The 25957-nt window shown below is 34.9% G+C and overlaps 1 pseudogene; it reads right to left on the bottom strand.

The window, feature by feature from the left end:
• Positions 1-3559: 3559 nt before the first annotated feature.
• LOC114006878 (ribosome biogenesis protein NSA2 homolog pseudogene) lies at positions 3560-4161 on the bottom strand (annotated as a pseudogene).
• Positions 4162-25957: the final 21796 nt, after the last annotated feature.

Genomic DNA, 25957 nt, shown 5'->3' on the forward strand with positions numbered 1-25957 from the left:
ATCCCATTTTTTCATTCCTGATATCACTAATATGAGTCCTATCTCTATTTTTCTTGGTCACTCTACCTAAAGATTCATCAATTTTATTAACCTTTTCATAGAGTCAACTTTGGCTTTGTGGATTTTTCCTTATTATGTTTATCCCACTCACAGTCCTCATTTGTAAATCTTTCCATTTGTTTTTGGTTTAGTTGTCCTTATTTTCTGTGCTTGAAGGTATAATTATAGGTTGTTGAACTTAGACTTTTTTGTTTGATAACTGAAGCATTTATAGCCATAAATTTCCCTATAAGCACTATATTATCTGCTTTCTGTAAGTTTAATATAGTATATTTTTATTTCCATTCATCTCAAACTATTTTCTAATTTCCCTGTGATTTGTTTCTTTGACCCACTGATTACTTGGGAGTATGTCATTTATTTTCCACATATTTTGAATTTCACAAGTTTTCCTCTGATAATGAATTCCAATTTTATTTCACCATGGTCAGAAACAATTCTTTGTATAATTTAAAATTTTTTACATTTACTTAGACTTGTTTTATGATCTAACATATAGTATATCTTGGAGAGTATTCTATGGACTTGAGAAGATGTGTATTTTCTGTTACTGTTCGTCTTCTATTTCTGCCCTGATCTTTCATTTATTTTATCCATTATTGAAAGTGAAGTATTAAAGTGCCCAACTATAATTATTGAGTTAAATTTTTCCCTTTTAGTTCTATCAGTTTTGCTTCATGTATTTTTGGGCTGGATATGCATGTATTTATAATTATTATATCCTCTTTATATCTTGACCCTTTCATCATAACAAAATGTCTTTCTTTCTCTTTAGTAATACGTTTTTTCCTAAAGCCTTTTTTGTTCATATCAATGTGAATATCTCTACTCTCTTTTGGTTACCAATGACAAAGTATGTCTTTATCTATTATTTTATTTTTAACATATTTGTGTCTTTCAATCTAAAGTATATCTCTCATAGACAGCATGAAATCAGATAACCTGTTTTCATCTACTATGCCAATCTCTTCCATTAGGAAGCATATCTAATACATTTCTATTTAATGCAACTGTAAGAAAGATAAGATTTATATCTGCCATTGTTCTATTTATTTCTATTTAACTCAAATCTTTTTTGTTCCCCCATTCCTTCATTCCTACCTTTCTTCTGTTAACTATGTACTTTGTAATGTAATTTTTTTATCATCAATAATGAATCTATTGATAAACTTAATGAGATATTTGTGATTCTTACAAAGCATTAGGAAAACTTTCAGAACTACAGGACTGAAATGTGATTTTAAGTGGCTAGTCTACTTGCTAACTGTCCAGTCACATTCTACTAAGTCCTTTGTGAACTGACTTTTTTCTGTTTAGAAATTGTTTGTGAAGAAGGGAGTTCACTTTTAGTACACATACATATATATTTCCTGTGTAATAATAAAAGTTAATAGCAAAATTTTAGTTCAGTTTAGACATCACAGAAAATAGTGTATTTAAGAATTTATTATAAAGCTTCTCTACAACTTTTAAAGATCAGAGGCTCTGTTACGATTTTTTTAATAAAATTTAATGGCATGACTTACAATGTCAGTCTTCTACTGAAAATGTATCTACATTCATGGTATCTTCATTCAGTGCAGAGACGAAAAGGATAACATCTAGCTATTAATGGTTTACTTTAAGCAAGCTACAAGAACACTAAGATGGTTTCAGTGAAAAATATCTAGGTTTACAATCACACTGAATAGAGCCTTTATCTAATATCTGCCCTTACATTATGCTTTACTCTTTGGAATTACCTTCTAAGGTTTGGTCACACCAGCAAACAGATCTTACTGTAAATAATTTACACTAACATTACTCATCTGTGTACCAGTATTTTAGAAACATATTTCTACCTTGTGTGTCCAATAGTAGCAATATGGTGTTTCAGGTGTGATCGTCTTTCACGGATGCAATTAAAAATGTTATACTTATGTTTTCATGTTTAGCGTCAAAGCTTTTTTTATACGTTATGAGAGTAATTTGCTCATTTTTTGGTTCTAAAAAATAAGCAGTTCTCATTTCTGTGGTATCCAGTGATTATCTAGTCAGTTTTTCTTTCTTTTTTTTTTTTTAACTTCTATACCTTTCAGAACTTAAGTCATTCACATATTACCCATTTTTATTAGCAGCAAAATCATTGGTTAAAATTTGATTATAAGAAAGGTTCAGCTTCTGCCATCAAGTGCTTGTATTATACTGGACTGTCATTTCGAAGGAGCTAGCCTTTCTTTTCCTGTGTGTATGTGTTCTAAAACTGTTTATAGAACTTAGGGAACATGTTACATTATTCAGAATTGCAGTCTTACTGGAGTAATCGTTTGTTCTTAGTAGTTTATTTTATTTTATTTAAAAGTTTAAAAGTAGTAATTAAACCTATATTTTGTGATTGTTTTCTGGTCTATGTTTTGATATTCTTTACCTTCTTTTTCTCTATTTTGGTCAAGATGTGTTTAGATAATGAGCTTGTTTAGACATTGAATGATTTTGTTAAAGGCAGAACTATTCATATTGGTTGTACTTTGAAGACAGACTTAAAAAAATAAATAAATAGATTTTAAAGCTATGTGGTGATTATGAATTAATATAAAGATACCACTAAAGCTCAAAGCCATAAACATAAAATTCAGATCAAGAAGTGCTTTGACCAAATTACAACCCTAAAACATGGCCTTTTAATATTGTTTAAATAACTGCAAATAATTTCCAGGGTATCAATAGTCTTTTTTCTTTCAAAACTAAACTGGAATTATTTAAATGAATTTTTAAATACCATTCTCAAAGCATAAATATACTACTCTAGGTTTGGAATATAAAAAATGCTAAAAAGAAGTACAAATATTTTTTGTTTCTTTTCCTATCTTTTTTGTGTTTTAAAAGTAGAGTTTCAAGTAGGTATTACTATAAGTGGTGAGAAAAAATGATTTGAATACTATAATAATTTACTAATTGTACAAAGTTAAGTATCAACCACAAGTTAATAGATTTATCTAAGTTCTCAACATGTCCTACTAATATAGTGTGCCTTCTTGCATATACATTTAACACAGATACTTTATGAACAGTATAAACAATGTTAATGGTACATTTTTTTCAGGATTAATGATGAAGAATACAGTAGTTGAGACTTCAGGTAAGCTCTCAGACATGACAAAATTTCCTAGCCTAAGCCCCGTAATAAGTGTGCTTTAACCAAATGTGTTTTCAACCACACTGGTAGTTTTTCCAGTAATGACAGATCTGCATTGCTAAATATCCACTCTTTAAAGTAGATACTAATGAAGTAGCATATTTGTACATTTCCTTTTTTCAATTGTAAATCCTAAGTAGACACCAAAACAAAGGCGTATTTGTAAAACCAGGCCACTTTAATGTTTTTGTACAATTTAATAAATAATCTTTTGATGACTGCACACATGTAAGACCAGCTATATTCAGAAACATCAGTCATGATGGTTTTCCAGATGATGTATCATCTTCAAAATTACAAGGAGTTATTTGCATGCAACTGCTATCAAACCAGTAAAACAGCATTCATGCACCCATCATTTTCAAGATTATGGGTAACGTGGGCATATTTCCCCCAAATAACCTTGCCTCTTTGTGTCACAAGGCCCAGCTCGCTCAAGTTCACCTCAGTGACAGTACCTTTGGTGATAACACCCAAAGTTGTATATAGTGGGGATGAGGGATTCTTCTTTACACCGAGTATTGGCAGGCAAAAGGTGGCTTTCAGTTCAGGATGTGTTACGTGGGCCTTCTTGAAACGTAAGCCCATTGGCCTAATGAATCTTTCATATTTAGGTGGTTTTCTAGTATAGCTCGGGACTGTCCTTCTCTGTCCAACAGATAGGCAGGGCCTGCTCCTTGTGGAGTCTTTTCATCATTCTTCTGTTTGGTGTTCCTCTTTTCAAGCATCTTGATAGTCTTTTTCATTTGCATTTTCTCAGCATGGTGCTATTTATGATAGAGCTTAGCCTTCAGACCAATCATCTTTTTTGCCTTCTTTGAACGTTTATGAGCCTCCCGACTTTCCTTCTTTCTCTTTTTCTCATGGTAATCCAAACAGTATCCATAATGTTTACGATGTAATTCAATATATTCGTTTTGTGGCATGGTGACGCCTGCAGAGTCGCCAGGAGCAGCCTCCTGGACACAAAGAAGTTGTCAACTTTCAGATCAGAGACCAACAAGCTGACCCAATGCGGTCCGGAATCTAATGTAATTATTTTTGAGAGAGGTTTTAGCTATAGGGCGCATGTACTCACCAAAGAGACAGACAGAAAGCAAGAAATTACCTCCCCCCAAAGTGGATGGCAATCCCTTCTCCTCCATTTTCTATTCAAGACTTTGGACACACACACATGCCCAGCATGTGTTTCAAGCCACCTGGTCCAGAACTGACACCATGGTCAGCCATGTGGGAGTCCAGTACCTTAATCACTATGCCACTTACTGACCCTTGTAGCGTAGTATTTTAATTAAATAGGTATTTTATAGTGTAATATTTTAATCCCCTTGTTACTTTTTTACAACATGTTTTTCACTTATTTTATTAGTGGTTATCCCAGGAATTATAATTAATGTCTAAACATATAAAATGTATATAAAGTTAGGATTATCACTTAATCACAATAGTATACAAAAACTTTGCTTCTATGCAGATTCATTTTCTCTCCTCCTTTATTATTCTGTTTTTTTTCATGCAAATTATATCTTTACATGTTACATCAGTATAAACACAGATATGTAATTATTGGTTTATAAAGTCGTATTATAAGTTAGTTAGGAAAAAACACTTATGAACAAAAAAGCGTTTATACTGCTTTTTACATTTATCTATGTAGTTACTATTTCTGGTCTTACTTATCTCAGCATTTGTTTTTTTTTATTTGTTTTGTTTTGTTTTAGTTCATTTTATTTATGGGTTTAGGAGGTGGTATGGTAGTTAGACACTGAACTCCCAAATGGCTGACCATTGTTCACATCCCAGACCTGGTGGCTTGAAAAGCATGACAGGTGTGTGTGTGTGCATGCCCAAAACTCTAAGAGGAGAATGGAGAAGAGATTGCACGACGGCCATTCCTTCCAGGGGATGATTTCTCACTTTCCTCTCACTGTCTCTCTCCCAGAAGCACACATGCCCTATGGCAACCACTCCCTGCCCCCGCAAAAAAAAAAAAAAAAAAAAAAAAAGTATTTCATGAGTGAGAAAATCAGAGAAAAAGAAAAGATAGAGCTATAACACACCCCAAAAGGGTGTTGATGCTGAGTTCTACTTCCCAGCATCAGCCTGTCTGCAATACAAGTATATACATGCCTGGTGTATCGAGGAGGTCTGTAGGCTTGAACTGGCAACATTCCTTCATGGGTCTGCCTTGCATAGCACTGCATTTTAACACTGTACCATTATCTGGCCCCTTTATCATTTGGATTTGAATTACTATCTAGTATTCATTCATTTCATCCTAAGGAGTTCCCTTTATTACCGCTTTTGTACATAGGGATAAAAACTGGCTTACAAGATTTAATAGAAATGACAGATCTTTTTGGGAAATGATCTCAAATACAATGGAATCCTTATTATGCTTCCAAGTGGAGATACTTTCTTCATAGAAATAAGGAATCTTAACCAAAAGCCCCAATTTTTGCAGGCATAAGATTTGCACTCAAATGTACCACTGAATTGTGAGTGATATAACAGTAAAAATATTTATCATCTTGTACTATACAGTTACAGTTTCTTTTCCAATAAACAATTAATAAATCATAAAGTTGGCTTTCTGTTTTGATAGTTAACTATTCATGTTTTTTAAAAGATACTATATGGCCAATGCCCTAAAGCCCCTTTCTTCCAGTCCCGTATACTTTTTCTCACATCATTACATACATTGTAAATGTTCATATTTATTCATCTTATATTCTTATTATTAAGTCCAGTTTTCATCAAAAGAATTTCAGCTTTGCGTCCACATAAATCCAGTGTGTCTAATTTGCTGCTACAACCTCAAGACCCAGAATGTCTCCTGGTATATCAAATGTACTCAAAAGTATTTATAAATGAATGCAGGAATGGATCTTTCTAATTCCCCAACAAATGCCCTTACCTCCTTGCTCTCCAACTTTGCGTGAGTGTTACAGTTTTGTAGTTGTCTACAAAATCCAATCAAATTGAATAGACTATAAGACAGATTTGCTAGTAATGAATTCTCTCAGTTTTGTTTTCCTATGAATGTCTTCATTTATCTTTCATTTTAAAAAGAAGAAGAAAAAAAAAAACTAAAACAAAAACCTTGCCAGAGAGTACATACCTAAGCTCACCAGAGAGATAGAGGTAGAGATAGAGATGAGTGAGAGAGAGAGGGGTGTGGAAACAACAGCCTCTATGAGTGTGGTCATTTCTCAATCACTCTTCCTTCATTTCTACCCTGTTGGGATTTGAAGGTATGCACACATACATGTCCAGCATGTTTTTCAAGCCACCAGGGTCAGGATTCAAACCACACAGTCAGCCATGTGGGATCCAGTTCCCTTAACCAACAGACCATAGGGCTGGCAATATCCATTTTCAAACTGCCTTCTGGCTTGCATTGTTTCTGATAAAAAAAAAAAAAATCAGTATTAATCTTATTAGAGACACTTACACTCACTGAGTTGCTTCTCTCTTGCTTGCTTTAAAAAATCCCAAAGACTAATGTCTTTGGCTTTGGAAATTTAATTACTGAATGGCTAGATATGAGTTTCATATAATTTTTTTTTTTAGTTGGAGTTTATTGACCATATTGGATATGTCAATTAACATGTTTTCATCAAAGTTAAGAAGTTTGGGGCCATTGTTTCTTCAAATATCTTTTGATCCTTTTTCTCTCTCCATTTGAGAATACCATTATATATAGGTTAATATGCTTGATGGTGTTCCATGGGTTTTTAAGGTCTTGTTTCTACTTTTTCCTTTTGTCATTTTGTTCCTAAGACTGGATCATCTCAATTGACTTACCGATGGGTTTGTTGATTGTTTTTTCTGTCTGCTCAAATCTGTTGTTGAGCCCTACTAGTAAATTCATTCCAATTATAATAATTTTCAACTTCAGACTTTATATTTGGTTCCTTTTATAAATATAATTTCTTTGTAATATTCTATATTTAATGATAAATCATTCTCAAGTTTTTCATTCTTTAGACACGTGTTTCCTTAGTTATTTGAGCATTTTAAAAAATAGCTGCTTTAAATTCTTTGTTTAGAAAGTTCAATGTCTTGGCTTCCCCAGACACAGTTTATATTACTCTCCCCTCCCCTGATATATGGCCCATATTTACATGTTTATTTGCATATCTCATACATTTTTCTTGAAATTTGGGCATTTTAATTAAATTAATGTGACAATTAAGGTCAGGAAATAAGGTTTTCTTCTGTCCCCAGGATTTTCCATCATTGCTGTTTATTTGTTATTGACTTTTCTGAACTATTCTATAAAAATTCTATATTTTTTATAATGTCTCTGAAGCTTCTGGTTAGTAGTCAGCTAATGATTAGATAGAGATTTCCTTAGATGCTAGAACTAATGTCTCCCAATATTTTCTAAGGGGCCATTTGTGCATTGGGGATGCCTTCAATATTCAGACAGTTTACAATTCTGTGTTGGCCCTCTTTTTCTCCTTGGACAGAGCCTCAAAGTTAAGCAGAGTGAGGGCTTAGGCTCTTTTTTTCTTAATATATTAACAGCCTCAGGCATAAGAACAGTCCTACAAATAAATCTGGTCTTGTAGATTCACAAGAAATTTTTAGTTTTTCAAAGCCCCTGTTGATATTCAACATTCTAGGTTTTTCCACATTTTTATTTTATATTCCTTGGTTAGTCTATTGTTTGCTTTAACTATTAACCACCATCTACGGAAGTCAAAATATGCTAAAATAATCTGTAATCATTTCAGACAGATGATCTGTGAAAAAAGACTGTTCTCACTAGGTGACCTCTAAATCAGATCAAATGAAAATGACCTTGCCAGAAAAACTCATCAGATAGGTAAAAATAATGACACTCTTCTGGGCTGTTTGTTTGAAGAAGCTCCATCTTCACCGTTCCCTTCCAGTGGCTGGTAGGCTGCTGCTTTTACTGTGAGTATGGACTACCAGTTTCTAAGGCTACCATAGAACTTGATGGGAGGTATGGGAATAAGGAAAATGAAAATGTCACAAAGTTTACTCTTCTTACTGAGATCCCCATTTCCATAGACTCTGACAAGCCGTTTGTTAATATCTGAGTTCTGAAAGATCTTGATGGTTTTGCTATTGTTCTTATTTTTATGATGGGGAGAATATTTGGAGGTCCTTACCATTTTTTTATACATTAGCTTTTTATTAAGATGTGTTTTGTTTTGTAATGCACATCATCAAATTACACAGACTTCATTCAGCTCATTTAATACTGGTATCTACTCTAGTCTACAACTGAACGTGCATAACAGCGATCACAATAACAAATATTTATTGACTTCTTAATATGCACCATGAATAACTGTAAATATTTTATAAGTAGTGGGTCTTTAAAATATTTAATCTCAGTCTTGCTTTTTACAAATGTCAATTACTAAGGAGTTGAGAGTAGATAGGAACTGACTCAGAAAAACCTTTCCTCTTATGTCCATGTTGTTACGTGTGCTACTCTGAAAACTGTAACTTAAAACTGGATAAAACATCAATAAAATTATCTGGCTTTTCTATATAAAAAGACTTCATAAAATAGTATTGCAAAGAAAAAGGCAACACTTATTTTCAATTTAAAAGTGGTTTGGGCAGCTAATATCAGCAGTATCTATGAAGAGATTTCCAGGACTACTTTAAGAAAACAATGCTCTGTAGTATAGATACGGCCCTGAGCTAGGGCATCCCTCGTTACTAAGACAGTGTGTAACAGCACTTGATGAATGCACCAGTATTTGAAAATCGCTACAGAAGAAGAAAAATATAACTCTTCATTTTGTATGCTTTGGCTTGCTTGCTTCATTTTATTATTTCAACAGTCCTGTGAGAAATATTCTATTCTTTCAGATAAAAATAGAAACTAACAGATTAGATAAATTCTTGGAAACAAAGTATTATTATGTACTTATTATGTGTGGTCAATAGTCTATATGTACTTTACATTCATTGGCTTTTTATCCTCACAATAATTCTGTGAGATAGATGGTATGATTATTAGCTCCATTTTATAGATGAGAAAATTGAAGCAGAGAAAGGTTAAGTAACTTACTCAAACTCAAGTGGCAGAACACATATTTGAACATGAGAGAGTCTAGTTATAGAGACCAAACTTTTATCCCTGAAGTAATCAATATAGGAATACAAAGTCACTTCTGGAAGGCCACAAAGTGCTACGTGTAAAATTTCAGACTACTAAATTTTAAAATAAAAATCACAATCCAATGAATTAAGTTTATGTTAGTAAACTTTTGAGTTCTGTTTGGGTAAACCTAACATGTAGAGGACCAGCTGCAGTGATGTACACTGCTAATATCATGCTCCCCACAGGCTGGAAACACATGGAAGGCCCAGCTTTGATCCCAATCTAAAAACATGTGTGGGTGGAGGTGCTCTTTAACCTCAGCATTTCAGGGAGACTAAGGCAGGAGGGTTGCAAACTCAAGGCTGACTTGGGCAGCAAAATGAGATCCTGTCAAAAATGAGGCAGGCATGGTGGCACAGCCTGAAGTCTCAGCAGGGAGGCTGAGGCAGGAGGACTACAATAACAAGGCTCTGTCAAAAAACAAAGAGAACAAGAAAAATAAACTATGTAAAAACGTCAACACTGTCAAACATGCTCAAACTTTCTTTTCCTCTGAGATTATTCCTACAAAGGACATGCGTAATAGAGAAACTGAGGTAAAAAAGAGAATAGAGGACTTTCTAAAAGTCACCTAGAAATTCTGCTTCTGTAGAAAAGTTGGAGATAAAACTGAGCCACATGGTTCACTCTGCACACAGGCTTTCCCACACATTCCTACCACAGTAACTCACTGTGCAAACAGAGTCCTGAGGCCCAACAGGGTATTGCCCCAGTGAGCCTACTGATGCCAAACACTGGCACTTTCTCACAGCACAAAACCCTGGAGACCAAATGCACACCACTGATGAGATCATCTATAATGAAGCACAGACTTCCCAAAACAAAAAAACACACAATTCATTTACAGTCAGCCAGAATGTACCAGACTGTTAGCCTCTTCCTGGTAGCCCCATTTGCTTACGTGAACATTTCCTGAAAGACAATTTACTTCTGTTAAATGTTTTGGCTATAAAATTAGTATGATCCATATTTCCCATTTTTCTAACCAGCACTTTATATCTGAAACATTCTATCCCCTTCCTGTGGCCATTCTGACCTTTCATGTAAATTATGAAATATTTCAAACTCACCTGAAATATTGATATTCCTTTGACATAAATTAAACAATACCAGGTCAGCCAGTGGTATGGTAGTTAAGGCAGAAGGACCCCAAATGGCTAACTCTGTGGTTCAAGTTCTGGACCCAGAGGTTTGAGAAACACCAGACGAGTGTGCCTGATGTCCCCAAAACCCTGAGAGGAGAATACAGGAGGGTGATGTGGCCCTCCCCAAGAAGCTGCTCTCCCACCTTCCCACTCTCTCCATCTCTCTCTGGTGAGTGCATGCATCCTATGGAAAATTAAAAATAAAGAAATAAATAATAATGTAAAAAATCTACAGAAGCCTCAAGGCTCTCTATTCAGTTCTTAGATTTTGTGTTAACTAGGCATTTAGTGAGATTATTTTTATGCTGACTTTGTAAATTATTTTTATTATTTCATGTGTCTTCATATTTCTATTTCAATTTCCTGATTGTTTTGCTTATGATTTTGTTGAATGGAATACTCTTTCATTATTTACCCCCCAAAATACATATCTGTAAATTCAGAAAGTTGCAGCTGCTGTGGATACTTTGCTAAACTTCCAGCCTCTGAATATCACTGGACTTCACAAGGCCCTTTACAATTCCATTTATCGCACTGTCTTGGAATTGTTTATGTTCCTGTTACTGCTCACATCAGAGAATTCCTCTGGTGAAAGGACTGAGCTCTACTCAGCACGTATTCGCAGAGTTTCATGAGTATGTGAATATGAAAAGTCAAATAAATACTTTACAATTAAAAAATGAGATAAATCAATTTAAAAATTTATTAATTTAGAATAAAGGATTTGTTGGCAAGTATGACTTTGAAAAAGCCTGAATAATAAAATATTTCATAAAATAGCAACTATAGTTGAAAAAATAGTTTTTATTATTTTTAACTCTGATAAATATTTAAAAAACAAACTGAAGGCTAATTATCAAATATTATAATACCTGAGCAAAATACTTCTCAATAAGTCATAATTTATATACTTTACAAACTACCCAATGACTAATAAAGGAAAAGAACATATATACAAAAAGAATTGCTGATGTCTAGTAGTGGATACACAGCAAAAAAGATTTTTAATTTCCTGGACATGTGACTTAAAAATTATTAAATATTTTTATCCAAGTATTGTTATTAATTTTTAGAAAAGAAATCAAATCCCACTAGGAAACTTTCTATAAAAGAATTTTTTTTTCAATGTTCCATGGTCTAATGTGTTCTAGATGACAAATGTATTTATAAAATAAAATGAAAAACAAAAGGTTAGAGTTAGTTTGACTACATAAAGTTATTGTGTGTGTGTGTGTTTTTGTTTTTTTGCTATAGAGCATGTGCACTTCCTAAAGAGAGGGGAAGTAACAAATTACCTCCTACAGTGTATGGTCATGCCACAATCCCATGTACTCCAGTCAGTCTCCTTTCAGGATTTTGGGAACACATACATACCTACCCAATGGGATTTTCAAGCCACTGGGTCCAGGATTTGAACTGCACAGTCGGCCATAAGGGATCCAAACCCTTAACCTCCAGGCCATCAGCTGGCCCACTACTTAAAGGATTTTTTTAAGTTTTTACGGCTATCAGCTGAAAATCTGTCTGAAGTACCCACTTACTCACAGAATCATTTCCACTTAAAAATGGAAGAAAACTGAAGGAGAAAAACAAAAGTAAAGTGTTAATCAATCTATTTCTACTATTAATTTGAGCTCCATCAGGTCACTGTAAAAAGGCCCACCTATTTGCAGAGCTTTAACCTAACAAGTAAAATTATATCATTCTGAAATAAAGTGTTATCCTATATGAAGTTTATTTGCTTTTGAGGGGTCTGTCTTGACATTGCTATTCAGGGAACTGAGAAGAGTAAACATACTTAAGAGTTGCATGGAAGAGACAATTTCCCTAGGTGAATATTTTATTTCATAAAATAGATTTTCCATCTTTTCACTAAATGAATGATTTGATTACTATGTCTTTTGCTTTACATCTTTTTCAGCAGAATGGTTAACAGCATATAAAAATACATATCACATTTTATTCATTTATAAAATATGTTCAAAATAGCCATCAGAATACCTCTTAACTACTTAAAAAGGAAAAATACAAAATCACCAATAAAAAGGAAGAAAGAGCTTAGATATTTTTTCTTCCTTGGTAACAATGAAGGCTTAAGTAATATGTTTTTGAAATTACACATCAGCCACCATAAAATCTGATGTTCTTAGTATTTAGGGCATTTAACTTTTTTTTGTACTATTTGTCTTTTCTCCATATTCACAGAATTTATATCTTAGCCTATAATTTAATTAGTTTTTATATTCTGTGTGCTTATGTAAGTCATTGCAATAGGCATATTTTAATAAGTCCAATGAATAAATAAAACGCCATTCTTACTTGGGCCGCCTCTACGAATCTTATTTTCTGCAATCACAACTGTTTTCATTACTAATATTAATAATAGTAATTGCTTTCTAGCTAACTCCAAAAAAAGCAATAATAATGTGATTGCTGCATCATATTTTCAAAAATCCAGTTGAAAGAAGTGAATAGTGCAAGTATAACTTTCATGAACATTTCCTCAAAGGCCACAAGCTCTTTAGAAATGAGAGTGAGTTGTGTGTCATTTTAGAGATAATCATTGTCAGTTTATCCTCCAGAGTCTTTAAATATAAACCCCAATACGTCTCTTTGTTCTGTTATAAAAACATAGATCTCATTGTTTCACAGAAGGAATATGGCAATAGTACAGCGTATGTGCAACTCATTTCACATGATTAAACTCAGCTCAAATCCTGTCCTGTCCTTGAAGTCTGTCCATTTAAAAATACCATTATTAATTTACAAAACTCTAATAATTCATGTATATAACTCTAATAGTAGTTTAGCTAATATATGCTTATACATATATATGTGTGTGTATGTATATGCCTAAACTTGTATAGAATTTATTGGAACTTAGGGCTTACAGGCATTAGTAGTTTTTCCTCTCTCTTAAATTTTGTGTCATTCTCAACATAGCTCCTCTGAGTTTATTTTATTTATAATTCTTAGTGTAGAATCATAGCTTTTTTTCCACATTATTAAAATACTTTTTGAGACTTTTTTGTTGTTCTTTCCCAGTTTCATTTAGAAGGCCATGACAAAATCTCGTGTTTTTATAATTAAGCAATTCTAACCCCAGTTAGGAACTGACTAACCTGGTCTGCCTACATCAGGGGTTCGTGGATGTTAGGGACTAGGCCACTAACCAGTACTGGTCTCTGGCCTCTGATCTGTACCCCCTCAGGTCATTCAGTAGTGGTACAGAGGGGGAGTCACAGCAGGCAAGTCAGTGAGGCTTAGTCTGTGTCACAGCCACTATGTGAGCCTTATGGCTCACACGGCCACCTGGGCTTGGCCTCCTCAGTGACAACATTGGATTTTCCCAGGAGTGTGAACCCAATTGTTGTGTGATTGTTTCATAGTATCAGTATATTGGTGGAAATGGGGTGCACTGTGGATGTGGTATGCTTGGGTTATCTGGGACCAACCAATACCCCCTCCTACCCATTCATGAAGGGAATGTCTTCCACAAGGCCAAGTCCCTGGTGCCAGGAAGGTAAGGGAAAATTGGTCTTAGTGAAAGTATTTATCTGACAGTTTCTATAAGCAGAACTGCTGCACTTCTGTCAGATCAGTAATTCTGCTATTCGGGTGGATAGGGACAGAGATTCTGTGGAATAGTTAATAGTTGTCAACAAACATTGCCTGCCTCTGGCTAAAGGGCCCTAAGACAAATGCTTAGGTCTCTTCAGCTAGACCATGGCCTCTGGAGAGGAGCTGTGATGACTGATTCTCTCCAGTATCATTCAACACTTCTGCAGCTACCTTCAAAACCATGAGTGTGTGGGGTGGCATGGTAGTTAGGGTGCTGAAACGCACACAGCCAACCACAGTTCTAGTCCCAGACCTGTTGGCTTCTTTTCTCACTTTCCCTTTCTCTCTCTCTCTGCGTCTCTCTGGTGAGCACACATGCTCTATAGGAAATTACAAAAAAAAAAAAAAAAAAAAAGACAATAAATTAAATTAAATAACTCTTGAAACAAAACCCATGAGTGTGTAAAATAATTCATATTTATCAGATCCATATTCTTAACTATATAAACAAAACAACATTATCTCTCTTCCCTCATAATTTAAATACTTCTGTAATATAAAAAAACAGTTTATACATTGTATGCATAAAAATAATTTTGGTAGCATTCCATAGCTCACATAGCAGCATTAAATATCAATATTATGATCTCTCTTAATTTCCATTTTTTTAAAAATGATGATCATTCATCAACTTGTGAATTCTATTATCTAAGTGTATATAGAAAGGAACACAAAATTGGAGAGAATTGATTTATGGCAAAGATCTGAAGAGGTCTTACAGGCCAACCACAGTTAAAGCGGATGGCAGTTTTCAAACTTCCCATCACAAAGATGTGTTATAAGTCAATACATAGAGTGGCTATATGCAGACATTCAGAATATTGGCATCCAAACAACTACACAAGAGAGATGAGAGCTGAAGCATTTTCTCTAGAATATTTAAACTGGGGATTGTCACAGCAGAAATGTGGCCCAGGACTAAAGGAGGAACTAATTGATAGTATCAAATGGCAAAGTTACAACAAATTTAGTTGAAGGATCTAATTGACTTGTGTTTGTGATTTTAGAATCATGCAATGCCTCATTCAACAAAACAGAATGAGTGATCCACTAAGCATGACAGAGTGGTTGTTTTTGTAAGATGAAACCAGGGAAACAGAACAATAAAAAAAGTGAATAGCTTAACAAACAGCTGCTACAAGTCATTTTTCTTTTAAAGGTTAAAGGAGAAGGTACTTATGCTGACTCAGATCATCTAGGCTCTTTCTGATTTGTTCCTGTGAATCTCCTGTTTTCAGGAAAAAAAAGTCTGTTTGGTGACCTACCTGCTTCCTTGCACTTAGCGTGACTAACTCCATTTTGGTTTGATCTGGTCTTTTGAGGCCTAAGACAGGACTCTACTCCAAAGCAGTGGCCTCTCATACACTTTGTTTAACAATAGCATATAAATTGTCAAATGTTCAAATTTCCTTGCTCACCTCACAAGTAGCATTCTAGCAGTCAGGCATTAAGCACTTAGTCAGAGATCAAACATTTTTCTATGGAAGAAATTCAATAGAAATAGAGAAAAGATCTCCAAATATCTTGCTCCTATGTACCTAAATGGAAACTTATTTGTAACAAGGCCTCATTCATATAACTGACCCCTTTTTTGTGTCTCACATCTCCATGTAAGGAAGGCTAAGAATAACCAGTATTTGAAGAGAGTTTTTAACTCAAGTAAGAGCCAAAAAATAATAAAAGAATAAATAAATGTAATAGAGGGAAGGAAAAAAAAAAAAAAAAACTCTTAGTTTCCAGGAGGGGATGAGAAAGACATTCTATTCCACATAACAAGAACAAGTTGTTCCATGGATTTGTTTTTCATTGCCATGTAATAAAGTATTACAAACTTGCAGCTTAAAACAACATATATGATTACCTCACAACTCTCTATTCAGTTTCACAAGGCTACAGTCAGGGATTGGCTGGGGTTGGGATCTAATCTGAGACTCAGCTCCTCTCTTAAACTAATTGCTTGGTAGCAGAGTTCACTTCTTTGTGGTTAGAGGACTCAGATTCTTGATCATTTGTTAGATATAGTCCTGGGACTCATTTCATTCCCTAGAGGCCCCACAGGTAATTCACTATCTTAATGTTATTTTCCTCAGAATAGAGTTTTCTGACTTCTGACACTGACCTCTGGGTCCCCTTCAAAGAGCTCAACTGATTACATCAGTTCTATCCAGTGCATTCTCCTTTTTCATTAACTCAAAGTCTTCTGAGTAGTAGCCTTAATTACATGTACAAAGTCATTTTTAAATTTTTTTTTTAATTTGCTAGAGGACACGTGCTCACCAGAGAGAGAGAGAGAGAGAAATGGCAAGTAAGAAAGCACCCACCATGTGGGATAGTCATGCCATAATCCCTTCTCTTCCATTCTCCTTTCAGGATTTTGGGCATATATGCACACATGCCAAGTGTGTTTTTTGATCTCTTGGGTCTGAGCCTCAAACTGCACAGTCAACCATGTGAATCCAGTTGCCTTAACCACCACACCTCCAGTTGCCTCCCTCATTTCTTATATAATATAATACAATCAAGGTGATATATGCCATCATACTCATAGTTTTCTCCATACTGGAGACGAAGATTATATACAGTGTACATGAGGTGTACATGATGAATTGGTCATGAGAAGAGCAGGGCAATTATTATACGATATAAAAGCCACATAAAGCATTTGTCTCACAGTGCATTATTTTGGCTTCAGAAGAACTATATTTGCATAACTGTAATGATTTCAGCGATGATCATGGTTTAACTCTAGTGTTTGGGAAATATAGTTGGGTTAAATGGGGAGAGTAATGGGTAAAAAGTTCAAAAGAGCTAAATCTTCATTTTAATGACAAAATGTCAAGTAGTGAAATCTAAAAACCATCAATCAAATAGTCTTAGAAGCATATTATTCAGCAAAAATCAGAAGAACTGAGTCAAAACTTTGCTTCAGAAGGATATTAGAATGAAAATAACTTTATTCTCATCCTTCTATTATTATTAGACTGATTATAGTGACATACTTCTACTTTTTAAATTTTGAACTGTTTGACCATAAAGAAACATTTTCTACATGGCTATTTTGGGATCTTAATCGAATTTCAGATAGTCTTTCACAAAGAAACACTCCTGCAATATTTTGTTAAATTAAACACAGAGAACTAAGTTTTTATGTGAACTTTTTTGTCTCCATTATGAGGCTAACAAATTGAAGTGTCTGGATTTCTGATTTTTCCTAGTGTCAGTAATTGTCTTAAATTATTACTTAAAATTTATATATTTTTATCAACTGTACCAACTAAAAGTACTTTAGAGGTACTAAAACATTATTGCTTATATATCAGTTATGCTTCTAATAATCCCATGTGAAGACAGAGAAAATATTAATTATTAATTATATTTTAAGAAATCAAGGTTCACAGTGTTCAGTACAGGCTCAAAATCATGATTTTTTCTTTTCTTTTCTTTTTTTTTAAATTTCTATAGGGCATGTGTGCTCATGAGAGAGACAGACAGAAAGTGAGAAATCACTCCCCATGCAGAATGGTCACACTGCAATTTCTTTTCCTTCATTCTTCTTCTGGGATTTTGAATACACATACATACCTGCCAGGGGTGTTTCTGAACTGCTGGGTCTGGGAATCAAACTGTGCATCAAGTATGTGAATCCAGCTGCCTTAGCCACCATGCCACCATCTGGTTCCCTGCCTTAATTTTTCCCCCACATAATTTAATATAATTAAAGGGATGACCTGCCATCATATTAATAATTTTCTCCACACTTGAGAGAAGGTGATCATGTAAGGTGTACATGGGGGTTTTCCAACTTCATATGTGTGTGTGTGTGTGTGTGTATATATATATATAGACACACACCCATAACGCACCACAAGAATTGAAGTGTCTGGATTTCTGATTTTTCCTAGTGTCAGTAATTGTCTTAAATTATTACTTAAAATTTATATATTTTTATCAACTGTACCAACTAAAAGTACTTTAGAGGTACTAAAACATTATTGCTTATATATCAGTTATGCTTCTAATAATCCCATGTGAAGACAGAGAAAATATTAATTATTAATTATATTTTAAGAAATCAAGGTTCACAGTGTTCAGTACAGGCTCAAAATCATGATTTTTTCTTTTCTTTTCTTTTTTTTTAAATTTCTATAGGGCATGTGTGCTCATGAGAGAGACAGACAGAAAGTGAGAAATCACTCCCCATGCAGAATGGTCACACTGCAATTTCTTTTCCTTCATTCTTCTTCTGGGATTTTGAATACACATACATACCTGCCAGGGGTGTTTCTGAACTGCTGGGTCTGGGAATCAAACTGTGCATCAAGTATGTGAATCCAGCTGCCTTAGCCACCATGCCACCATCTGGTTCCCTGCCTTAATTTTTCCCCCACATAATTTAATATAATTAAAGGGATGACCTGCCATCATATTAATAATTTTCTCCACACTTGAGAGAAGGTGATCATGTAAGGTGTACATGGGGGTTTTCCAACTTCATATGTGTGTGTGTGTGTGTGTGTGTATATATATATATATACACACACACATAAAGCCACATAAGAAAAGGTTTGCTACACAGTGTATTATTTTAATTTTGGAAATCCTCTTGGGATTTTAGGTAAGCACATGAACCTTATATATTTTTCAAGCTGTGGGGTCCAGGACCCAAACCATACAGTCAACCATGTGAGATCCAGCTGCCTTAACCACCATACGACCAGATGGCTTAATTTTCATTTCCTTTTAAAAGTCTGTTCATTTATTTCTTCCATGGGCAATACAAACAGAGATAGGAAGACAGAGAGACAGCATCCTGATGCTAAGATCCACCCCCAGCTAGTCCCTGATTATTTGAAGACATATGCCCGGTGTGCTCAAATTTATCTAGATTCCTACTCAGACCCCTCCCATATAGGTCAGACTTTCAGAACACAACGTTTTACCTCTGTTCCACCAACCAGCCTCTCAAAATTAGGATTTTCTGAGAATCGGTATTCCGAGGGCATAGTGACTTTCTCATCACATCATCCTTTTTCTTATGTTAGGTTGCTTTATTTTACTTTGGAACTTTTACACTCAGTACCATTTTGATACTTGTGTGTTTTTTCTTTGTTTGTTTGTTTTTTGTATGTGTACCTAACTAACATTTTTGTTTGTTTGTTTAAGATACAGGACTACATATATGCACACAATATTATTGTGAAAGACAATTTCCTTGTTGTTATATAACTTTAGGTAAGAAATTGGCTTTTGGTTTTTTTTTGTTATTTATTTATTTATTGCAATAGGGTGTGTACACTAGCAAGAGACAGACAGAAAGAGTGAAAATGAGAAACTATTCCACGGGTAGGGGTGGAGGGAATGGCCACACCACAGTCCCTTCTCCTCTGAAGATTTTTGGCAATGCACACACACTTGCCTGTTTTTCAAGCCACCAGTCCAAGACTTGAACTGCAGTCAGCCACATGGTAGCCCAGCTCCTTAACCACCATGACACATGCTGGCTCAGAAATAGATTTTTTAAAAATATATAATCATAATGACTTTATAATTTTATTTCTATCTTGGCAATAGCTGTACATACATTTAATTTAACCTAGAATATTTTTCAATATATTAGAATGCATGCCATGCTTTAAAAAAAATGCAAATACCAAAAAGTCTTGCATCTGAAAAACCAAGAAAACAGGAGGCAAACATTAGCTGAATGACCATTCTTTCAGTCCTACATGCTCTATTTCAGAAGTCCCCCATGCTTCTTATCCTGTCCTCAAGATATTTCAGGAAGCTTGTTCTGAGAGTTACCAATTCTACCTTTAGAAAGCTGCCAAACTTTAGATTTCCCAGGGTGTCATTTTATTTTTTCAAACAAACCTATTCAAGAGTTAAGAAAGAGGAGAGATGGGAAATAGCTTGCATTTTAGGGGAGGTAAAAAAAGATAGTGACTTCAGCAAAAACGAAAAATAGTTCATTCCTTCCTAGATAAAATCATTGTGAGTTTGGGATAGTCATAAAGGCAACCTAGCATCACATAGGCAGCCAAACAGCAAGTGCATAGTGATTCCAAAATGGATCCCAGAAGAGCAATTTCATTTATCGCATGAGAGCTTTAGGGAGGCAAAACATCTAGAAATTCTGTCCGGGAAGCTTCTGCAAATCTACAGGCTCTGTAAACTAGTTTCAAGATAAAATACATTATTATAAATCCAAAATTTGGCATAATGGGAGGAGTGGGTTTTCCAACTTCATAAAGAACAGCGAATTTAATGTTGCTTTATTTTAATTAAATGTATTTAATATAATTCTGGTAATATTTTCTGTCCAATGTTTTAGCTATTTTCAAGAGTGCTGAATAAACTGAAATGTGCCAACATAGCCATATTCTATTAAGCCAATTAATTAGAAGATAGTTGCAAAATAAATAGAAATTGCAATGACACAAATGTTATCTAGAAAACTTTATCTACCAGACCAGCAGACAGTGTAATGGTTACATCATTGGACTCCCACATAATTGACCATGGTTCAAGTCCTGGACTCGGTGACTTAAAATTCACACTGGACACGTGTGCATGCATGCCCAAGATCCCAAGAGGAGAACAGAGGAGAGGGGACTGTAGTGTGGCCATTCCCCCTGGGAGTGATTTCTTGCTTTCTGTCTCTCTTTCTCTCTGTCTCTCCAGTGAGTGCACATGCCCTATAGCAAAATCTCTCTCCCTTAAAAAAAAGAAAGAAAGAAAGAAAGAAAACTATATATGCCTGTTTCACAGATATTGGTTGGGTAGGAAAAGAGTTATCGGACACTGTACCTGACACCAAACATAATACTAGATGTTCAGAAGTCTAGTGAAGAATACAGAATCATAAATTAAACAGTGATAAGGTATGAAAAGGGGCAACACTGGTGCTAGAGAAGCTGAAAGTATTTCTCTTTTCTGGTAGGAATATGGAAGTTATCCTAGTGAAAGTGGCCTTGAGCTGAACTCTGAAGATGACTCTGAAGTTAGCTTGATTACAAATGATTTCAAGAGGATCACTGCCCGGGTTCTATTTAGTGAGCACAACAGAAAATCAACTAGCATAGAGCATAGAATTAGAATAGCTTAAAGCAATAGATTCTGTTTTGCTTTGTTTTGTTTTTACAAACACCAATAATATTCCTTTGGTAAGAAACTTGAAGCTAGGAAGCTGCTCAAAGAGAGAAAAAAATGTAAGCCCCCTTTAGCTTCCTGCTCCACCAGTGTTAATGGGTGGCTTTTGTTCTTTTGGGCATAAAATAGCTGTGTTATCTATAGGCATGATATCTCATTTTAGGCAGAAAGAAGGGAAGAAAGATGAAGAGAGAAGGAATATGCCCCTTTATCTGTCTGTCTATTTATTAGAAGAGTACTAAAGCTTTTCTAGAAGTCCTACTGGTAGATTTTGGGTATTGTATCATAGTCCCAAATAAGACCACCTTTTACCGTGTCAACAAAAACCACTTGAGGAGCCAGAATTTCCTCTTAGAAATAAGGAACACTCTCTTTTTTTTGAGTGTCAACTGATATCAATAGGAACTGAAACATCTATCTCCATTTGGTAGTAAATAGTGCTCCCATGACCCCTTTCATCTGATGGTATGGTATCAAAGAAAGCAAAAACAAGAGTTTTAAATAAGAGCCAGTTTTTATAAAATAAAAAATGTACAGATTTCAATTTATAAAATCACTTATATAGTGACCAACAAGTGACATAGTGGTTGAGGTGCTGGAGTCCCACATGGCCCACTGTGGTTTGAGTCCCAAACCCGGAGGCTTGACAATTACTCTGGGCACATATACATGTGTCACCAAAATACCGAGAGAAGAATGAAGTAGAATGGACTACAACATGTCCATCCTTCCAGGAGGTGATGTCACACATTCTCTCTCTCTGTCTCCCTGACAAATGCATGTGCCCTATAACAAAAATCTCTCAAAAAAAAAAAACTCAGAGAATAGGAAAAGCAACAGCAAAAAGATCAAAAAAAAAAACTCCAGGAGAAAGGAAATAAAGAAGATACAAACAGAAATAAATGAAGTAGAAAATAAATGAACTATGCAGAAAATCAATGAAAGCAAAAGCTGGTTCTTTGAAAAAATAAACAAAATTGATACACCACTAGAGAGACTTATTAAGAAGAAGAGAGAAAGGAACCAGGTGAATCAGATCTGTAATGAAGCAGGCAAAATAACAACAGACATAGGAGAAATATAAAACATTATTAGAGGATACTATGAACATCTGTATGCCAAGAAACCAGACAATCTGGATGAGATGGAAAAACTCCTGGGCACATATAATCTACTAAGTTTGAGCCAGGAGGATATAGAAAGTCTGAATAGGCCCATAACAAGCCAAGAGATTGAATCAGTAATAAATAACCTCCCAACAAAGAAAAGCCCTGACCCTGATGGATTCACTTCTGAATTCTACAAAACCTTCAAAGAAGAGTTAACCCCCATTCTGCTCAAGTTATTTCTAAATATCCAAAAGGATGAATATTTCCCTAATTCAATCTAAGAAGCCTCTATCAACCTTATCCTTAGAACAGATAAGGACAGAACAAATAAGGAAAACTATAGACCAATATCCCTGATGAATATAGATGCAAATATTCTCAACAAGATACTAGCAAATCATATCCAACAACTTATAAAAAAGATTATACATCATAATCAGGTCAGTTTTATTCCAGGAATGCAAGGTTGGTTCAACATATGCAAAATGTAAATGTAGTACACCATATTAACAGGAAGAAAGATTAAAAACAATATGGTCATATCAATTGATGTAGAAACAGCATTTGATAAGATAAAACATCCCTTTATGATCAAGACTCTCAGCAAAATTGGCATAGAAGGGTCATTTCTCAACACAATAAAGCTATCTATGAAAAACCCATAGCGAACATCATCCTCAATGGAGAAAAGTTGAAAGCTTTCCCACTAAAAACAGGTACAAGACAAGGATGCCCACTTTCTCCACTCCTTTTCCATATAGTACTGGAAGTCATCACCAATAATCAGAAAGGAGGAAAAAATAAAAGGCATTCAAATAGGAAAAGAAGAGGTGAATCTCTATTTACAGATGGCATGACTGTATACAATGGTTTCCATGAAAAAATTTTTGGAAGTAATACATGAATATAGGAAAATTGCAGGATACAAAATTAATATCCAGAAATTTATAGTATTTCCATATACAAGCAACAGGAAGGCTGAGATAGAACTGAAAAAAAGTTGTTCCATTTACCATAGCCACAAAAACTATAAGATACTTAGGGATAAATCTAACCAAAGAAGTTAAAGACCTCCACAAGGAAAACTACGAGAAGATAGAAAAAGAAATTGAAAATTACACAAAAAAGTGGAAGGATACCCATGTTCCTGGATTGAAAGAATTAATATAACCAAAAAGGCAATTCTACTCAAATTAATCTACATATTTAATGCAATGTCAATCAAAGTACCAAACACATTCTTAACAGATCTAGGAAAGACAATCTGGAAAGTGTGTCTGGAATCATATAGACCCCATATTGCCAAAGCAATTCTGCACAAGAAGAGTGGAGTGGGCGGCATCTCACTCCCTGACCCAAAAATATACTACAAAGTTATAGTAATCAAAACAACATGGTACTGGCACAGAAATAGACATGTGGACAAATGGAACAGAATAGAGTCCCAGAAATAAATTCCCAAACATACAATCAACTGATTTTTGACAAGGGGTACCAGTTAATTTAGTGGGAAAAGGAAAACCTCTTCAGCAAATAGTGCTGGAAAAACTGGATTTCCACTTGCAGAAAGATGAATCTGAGCCCCTATGTCTCACCTCTGACAAAAATCAAGTCAAGGTGAATCAAAGATCTAAATCTCAGACCTCAAACTATAAAACTGCTCCTGGAAAACCCTGGGGAAACTCTGGGAGACATTGGAGTAGAGAAAGACTTCTTAAATAAGACCCCCCAAAGCACAGTCAATAATCCCCAAAACAGACAAGAGGGATTACATCAGACTAAGAAGTTTCTGCATGGCAAAAGACACAGTAATTACTGTGAATAGACAGCCCTCATAATGGAAAAATATTTTTGTAAACTATGTGTCAGATAAAGGATTGATAACCAGAATTCACAAGCAACTCAAGCAGCTGTTCCAAAAAAAAAAGACAGTCAATCCTATTAAAAGATAGGAGAAGGAGTTGAAAAAGCCACTCTATAGAGAGGACATAGGAATAGCTAAAAGGCGTATGGAAATATGTTCAGCATCCCTCATTGTAAGGGAAAGGCAGATCAAAAGAACAATGAGATACCACCTAACCCCAGTCAGAATGACTAAGATTGAAAAAACAAACAAACAAAAAACAAACAAACAAAAAAAAAACGATAAGCGCTGGCAGGGGTGTGGTGAAAGGGCAACTCTCTTACACTGCTGGTGGGAATGTAAATTGGGCCAGCCACTGTGGAGAACAATTTGGAGATTCCTCAAAAATCTACAAATAGAACTACCATATGATCCAGGAACCCCACTCCTTGGTATCTACCCAAAGGACATAAGAATACATAATTGGAAAAGTGCTTGCATATTGATGTTTATTGCAGCACTATTCACAATTGCTAAATCATGGAAACAACCCAAATGCCCATGAACAGACGAATAGATAGAAAAACTGTGGCACATACACTCAATGGAATACTATTCAGCCATAAAATAACCCTTGGCTTTTGACAGGAAGTGGATGAATACGGAAGATTTACTGCTGAGTGAAGCAAGCCAGGCTATGAAGGAGAGGCATTGTATGTCCCCACTTCATATATACTGAGTGTCCACACTCTATGACTGAAACTAATTGACTAAAGGGTATAGAAACACAGTATATAGATGTAAATACCAGATATAGTGTGTGTGAAAGATGAGACTGAGGAAGGACATTTAGAAGAAAAATAGGGAGGCAAAGAATTAATGGCACAAAGAAATGTGGTATTATCTGTTGAAGATATTTTATAGTTTTATAAACTGTACTAGGGAGAAGTGTTCACCTATAGAAATATCCATTTTGTAAGCCAAGTAATAATGTAATTGAATGTATAAAAGAGAATGAAAGGAAAAAATTTTTAAAGATTAAAAATTAAAAAAAGAAAAGAAAAGAAAGAAAGAAAAAAGTCGCTATACCAAAACCCAGGAAAATCTCAGGACCAGCAGTTAGTGTAATGGCTATGTCGCTGGACTCCCATGTGGTCAACTGCGGTGTGCATGCATGCCCAAGATCCCGAGAGGAGAATGGAAAAGAAGGGATTGCAGCATGGCCATCCCTCCCTGGGAGGTGATTTCTTACTTTCTGTCTCAATGTCTCTCTCTGTCTGTCTGGTGAGCGCACGTGCCCTATAGCAAAAACCTCTCCCCAAAAAAGAAAAAACCAGGAAAATCTCAACTAAATTCTGAATTTAAAAGATAATCAAGGCATGCTAGCACCCCAGCTGAGAACACACAATGGGGAAAGAACAACAGTCTCTTTAGCAAGTGATATTGTTAGAATATATGGATATCCATATGCAGAAAACAAAATTAATTCTTATCTCTCGCCTTATTAAAATGTCAAGTCAAATTGGATTAAAGAAATGTAAGACATGAAATTGTAAAATTACTAGAAGAATACAGAGGGAAACCCCCGACATTGGTCTGGACAATGATTTATAGAATATGACCTTAAAAGCACAGACAATAAAATACAAAACAGAATTACATCAAACTAAAAATGTCCTGCTTAGCAATGGAAATAATCAA

Source organism: Tupaia chinensis, unplaced genomic scaffold, assembly GCF_000334495.1.
Source record: "Tupaia chinensis unplaced genomic scaffold, TupChi_1.0 Scaffold000097_1, whole genome shotgun sequence".
NCBI classification, from domain to species: domain Eukaryota; kingdom Metazoa; phylum Chordata; class Mammalia; order Scandentia; family Tupaiidae; genus Tupaia; species Tupaia belangeri.